Source organism: Neomonachus schauinslandi, chromosome 2 (assembly GCF_002201575.2).
Source record: "Neomonachus schauinslandi chromosome 2, ASM220157v2, whole genome shotgun sequence".
Classification (NCBI taxonomy): Eukaryota; Metazoa; Chordata; class Mammalia; order Carnivora; family Phocidae; genus Neomonachus; species Neomonachus schauinslandi.
In genome coordinates this window covers 125,175,778-125,181,959 of record NC_058404.1, presented here as the reverse complement: position 1 = coordinate 125,181,959, position 6,182 = coordinate 125,175,778, and the positions used below count along the sequence as shown (strand labels likewise).

General features: G+C 37.2%; 1 pseudogene; it reads right to left on the bottom strand.

The window, feature by feature from the left end:
- Positions 1 to 4,145: 4,145 nt before the first annotated feature.
- Positions 4,146 to 5,478, bottom strand: LOC110572121 (annotated as a pseudogene).
- Between the last annotated feature and the right edge of the window lie 704 nt (positions 5,479 to 6,182).

The following is a 6,182-nucleotide window of genomic DNA, read 5'->3' as shown; positions in this document are numbered from 1 at the left end:
AGAAGGGGAACATCACTCTTACCTTGTGGTACTGTTGTGAGGATTGGAAATAGCACGCATGAAGTCCTTAGTGCTTGGCACACATTAGGTGCTCCAAACAGCAGTTATGTTTTCTCTTTTCCTTCTCTTCTTCTTCTCCTCCTTCATCTCTTATTTTATATTAAAGCTTGACTTTTCTCACATACCCTTACAGAAAAACCCCCTTGTCTCTTTCCTTTCACAAATGTCATTTAGATTCTGAATCTATCATTCTAAAAGCTTAGTCATGATTTTTATTCAGTGATTCCAGAAACTCACCAAGAATGGGTCTTATTGCATTACACAGGTCATCAGTAGACAATTTAAATGTCACCTGGTCTATAAATTGAGTTTACTGCGTATGTAGCGTAGGCATGAGTTGCTAGGAGTGTGGCTTGCCTACCCTCATTATCCAGACTACCCACTTTGAGCCGTCCTATTTTCTAAAATCCTTATCACATTCTCTTTTGTCAGATTTTAGTGTGAAGCATAGCACTTGTCATAAAGATGTTATTAGTATGTAACCTTTCAAATCTCTAAAATACGATGAACCTTACATATATGAGCTAATTGAGAAAAAAATTGTCATATGCACAATAAGCTTTACATGTGCGTCAATGTTTCCTTTGAGAATAAATTTGCTCTCTTTATTTCTTAATAAAGAGGTTTTTTTTTAGTGTTAATCAAACATATTAAGAAGCAGGTGGCAGCATTCTGTCAAGTTAAAGGAGCAGCAGTACAAACACTCTATTTGTTAACATTATTCATAAAGTTTCTTATTGTAAACAGCACTAAACTACTTACTGTTCACCATGAGGGTATAGAAAGCGCACTGGAGCTTCAACATCAATGACATGTTGCCCTCTGCCCAATGCTATTCTTTGGCAAAGAGAGAAGAAGCCGTTTCTCAAACTCAGCATGCCATTTTTTAATTCACACTTAAATTTCCACTTGAGGAAGCAAGCCAAAACAAACTAGTCCTCCCTGAGATGCACCCTGGGAAGAAGTGCCCTCCCAACTTTAATAATTATGGGAGAAGAGTTTTTCTCCCACTCCCCTTTTCCATCTGAATAGGAGTTGCTTATTAGGACCTCCTTGTTTTCTATTCTTCTATTTGCATAATGCACAGATGTCAATCTGCTGGTTCTATTCTTTCCCACAGAATTAGAGTCTTGTTTGCTGAGCAAGTTGTTTTCTCTTTGGAGCTACAATTAGGGATACAATATATAAAAGTTGTAAGATCAAACAACTATCAGCATTTGTTGATTTTTTGAACAACTGTCAGCATTTAGATTGAAAGATAGATATTATATTTTTAGTTAATCAGATCTTGATTTGAGACTGCTTCTTCTTTTGTAAGTTCACCTATGTGCCTGCCTGCAAAACGCTATGCATATTTAGGGAAATTTCTATTTAAACATAGGATGGCTTGGGGCACCTGGGTGGCTCAGTCATTAAGCATCTGCCTTCGGCTCAGGTCATGATCCCAGGGTCCTGGGATGGAGCCCCGCATTGGGCTCCCTGCTCTGCGGGAAGCCTGCTTCTCCCTCTCCCACTCCCCCTGCTTGTGTTCCCTCTCTCGCTGTGTCTCTCTCTGTCAAATAAATAAATAAAATCTTTAAAAATAAATAAATAAATAAATAAATAAATAAACAAACATAGGATGGCTTGAGGATATGTAAACAGCTGTTATTATTGCCTGACTCATTACATACATCTTACCCATCTTTTAAAGTACACTACTGTAAATGGAAAAAAAATCATTATTTAGTTACCAGAGCTTGGTAACAAAAATTAGAAACTATGGTTTTATATCTACCACAAATAACTTCTCAGTGATTAACATGGATATTTAATTGGATTTTTTTTTCTTCTCCATCTGAGTTCTATGCAATTCAACTTAATTCTTCAAATGCCAAATCTATTTTGTATCATTAATTGTTTTGGCATTTTCTTTTCCTAAATTTCCAAGAAAGTATTTTTCAGAAGAGGATGGTACACAAGGCCATAGCACTATAAGTGAAAGAGACACACGTCTGAATCACACGGAGTTCCAAAGAGAACCAAAAATAATTACCTGCATAGATATAGTAGAATTGGGGGAAATACTTCTTATCAGGATATTCATCTAACAATAGTATTTTAGGAAGCAAAATATTTTAGAAAGCAAAACATCAATAACATGCAGCGAAATTTGATTCACAAATATTTCACTCAAGTGGGATATTTCTGGAGTCTTATTACATTTAAATTTTTCTCTGCTCTTTCAATTTGGGCTATACTTGGTATAAATTTGTTCACCCAGCGGTTGATGATTAGTTTTTGAACAGTGAAGTGCATGCAAAGATTCACAGCATTTGTTCATCTTTATAACAATTTTGGACAAGGCTTCTTGGAAATTTAAGTAAAAAATTACAGCCATATGTCATAGCATGGTCTTGTAAATTTAGTTCAATAATAGTGAATATAAATTTTCAAGTAAGACCAGTTTTTTTGGCCAAGATTTAGAAGCTGTTTAATTCATTTTTAAAAATAAATTGTATTTTAATGTCTAGAAAATATGACTTGAATTGCTACCTAAAAAATAAAAAAGAGGTGCCTGGTGGTAAACACATGCAATCACTTTTACAGCCTCCATTTTTCTTGAAGGTGGCAAATATATACAAGATGCAAACTAATCACAATGTTGCATCGTCTTTCCACTTTTTATATATGTTACTCTTTTATACAAGCAGATAATATATAGAAGTTTGGGTTGATAAGACTCTATTATGATTGGGGAGTATTAGATTAGTTGTGTCTCACCAAGAAAATTCTCTTGATTTCTATCCTATGACTGACCAATTATGATTTCCATGACCTTCCAAGGTCTTGAACTGAACATTTCTAAGGTCTCCTGGAAGATGTGTAGTATTCAAACCAGGATAGCTAACATATCTGTAGTCACAGGGTTAAAAAAAAATGTAGTAGGTTTGACTATACCTAATTTTTGCTTTCCTTAATTTAACTATGAATAAACTAATTATAAGAAATATTATGTGAGAACCAAGAATAACAAACTTATTATCCTCAGCATAGACCACATGAGAGTAAATAAAGCAAATATATAGTTTTACAAGAAGAGGGAGGAAACTAGATTTGTAGATTAGAAAAAGAGAAAATGAAAAGTTACTCTTAGGTAAAATCTTCTTTGTCCACCTTACTTTCCCTAAAGAGTTCCATAGAGGAACTGAGAATAGATTTTTTTTTTTCTTCCTTTATTGGTAAGGGTACATATTGTTTAAAGATGAAAGAGAGAATCAAAGAAAAGAATGCCTAAGACTATTTTATTTTAACCATCATTAGTACGTAGTAGCACCAGAGGCAACTTGGCAAGCCACATGCCAGAAAATCATATATGGAAACTCATATTGCCTTTTTTGACATAAGTTTTTTTTTTTAAAGGAAGATTTATTTGACAAGTTTCACTTAGTGCAATACACCTAAAAGGAAATCACGATACAAGGAAAGGTTTAAATCAAGGCCTCAGAATTTCATACAAACACCAAGACCAAAATCCTAATGTATGGTGTCACGTCTCAAAGTCCCCCATTAACTTAAAAAAAAGCTTCAACTTACGTGCCTTAGAGGTTATTAAATGAAACCAGAATTAACAAACATGCCAAATGTGTTCACTTTTAATTGTAGACACAGCTCCTATATTGAATTTTACAAAAAAGCATGTCTTTCAACATGCATCCCTACAGTGTTCAATGTAATGTGGTAGAAGAGCAACATTTAACATAATTCAACTGCTTTAACCTAAATACACTTGCTGCTTAAGTACATCCTACAATAGAACTAGAGAAAAGCTGAAAATTGTTTAACAGTTATAGTTTACTCCATTGTTACTTCCTAGATGAATGTTTGTGTTAAAATATACTGATCCTTATATCTTTAAAACAATCCTGATTTCCACTCAGAGTAAGCATCAATCACAAGCTTGTATTGCAAAACTGTTAAACTTTTTAAAAAAAACGTTGACCAAGAGTCAGTGATCAGGATCAGTTACATTTCCCATCCACCACTCATACTGGACATGCTAGACATCCCTCCCATTCCGTTCACGCCCATAGATGCTCGGCTTCCACTACTGTAGTAGCTGCTGTTCATTGCTCCCTGGCTGCCTATGCAATGTTTGATTGAAAATCACTGGAGTTTTCCTGTAAAACTTGGTCATATCCACTCATGCTGCTCTGGCCGCCATAGCCACCTCCATAACCACCACTCAGCTGTTGACTGGCTGGGCCGCCATAACTGGACTGGTTTGACAAGCCCATGCCTCCCATCATTTGGCTACCATAAGCACCACTGCTTGCTCCTGCTGTAGAATTCAAGAAGAGTTCTACGTATCTGTGTTGCATATTTGCTTTGTCTTTTGACATAGCTGCCACAGCATCTTCATGAGTTGCAAACTCGACATCTGCGTCACCAGTTACTCTGCCATCATCTGCCAATTTCAATATGTACTCTCACAGGATTGAGTGGTGAAAAAAAATTATAAATGTCATTCTCAGTAGCTCTGTAAGGTAGTCCCCACATGTATACACAATGCCCCGTTGTTCTCTGGCAAGTAGAGCCACCATCCCCATATCTGTGATCAGACATTCCTGAAAAACAGTAATTGAGGTCTCTTCCAAATCTATCCAACCCAAATCCATAGCCATCATTATAGCCATTATAATCCTCATAGCCCCTGTAACCTCCACCATAAGCACCACGCCTCATCCGTTCAAAGCCAGCCCCCCTGCCAATGCTGTTATACCCTCTGCCAGCTCCAGGTCTGTCATACGGACCTGGCTGCTGCATGGTCATAAGCTTTCGTGGTGGATTATAGTGAGTTCTAACTTCAGCTCGACTGCTCTTAAAGATTTCGATATACCTGTGCCCTATTCTTTCCTTGTGTTTCTTTAGAACCTTTTCAGCTATTTCCTGTGAAGCAAACTGCATGAAGGCCTCCCCCATACTCCTCCCCTGGAAGTCCACCAGCAGTTGTTATCCCATTTGGCATGATTTCCAACCCTGAGAAGAACTGAACAATTTCTTCCTTGCTACCTCCAAAGGGGAGTCCTCTAAGCCGTACAAAGCCATCATTGGCCGTGTCGGGACTATTTGGACCAGTATGCTTCAACACCCAATCCATTTCAACGTTGTTTGACTTGAATACTTCAACATATCTGTGTCCCATAGTTTCTCTGTCTTTTTTCAGGGCCAGTTTGACTTTATCTTCTGATTCAAGTTCAACAAAAGCCTTGCCACTCGGTCTGCCTTCTCTGGTGTAGATGAAACGAGTACCTTGAGCCCCATTTTGAATTTTGCAGTCAGGAAAAAAAAACACTGCACTTCGTCTGCCGAGCAAGACCAGGGCAAGCCCTGGACTTTTGCCACAAATCCCTCTCTGCCTTCAGTGCCCAACATCATCATCTCCTAGTGGGTCCTGGCATTGACCCAGACTGGACACATGACTTCAGCGTGGCTGAGAAGATATCTGACATAAGTATTTTTGAACAATCCTTCCAGTTCAGTACTTATCATTGGTAGTAGATGTTATTGACTTAAATTAGACTTCTCTCCATACTGATATGAATAAATGATTGAATAAACAAACAAACAAAAAGAATAGAGAAGTCTTCCATACAGAGAAAGTGCAAATAATCTTTTGTAGGTATCTACTCTCAAGTAGGCGGAGCATAACTCCCAATTTCTTCAATGTAGGTTATGCATAGTAACTTCTTTCAAAAGAGTAAAGGGTGGAAATAAGGAAGTATAGTAACTCAATAATGGAGAAACGTGACAAACACCAACTAATTCAAGTGATTGAGGTCAACATCAGCAATGATAAATCTTGTTGATAGTATGTACCCGTGATATGATGTGATGGAAATGGTACTTTAACTCCATGGTCTTCTTCCCAAAACATGTAACTCCAGTCTAATCGTGAGAAAGACATTAAATACCTATTGAGTGATGTTACACAAAAAGTCTGATTAGTACTCCCCAAACCAATCAAAATCATCCAAAACAAGGAACGTCAGAGAACCTGCCAAGAGGAGATTACAGAAACAGAATGGCTAGTAATATGGTAATCCTCAATGGGATCCAGGAATAGGAAATTGACATAAAAA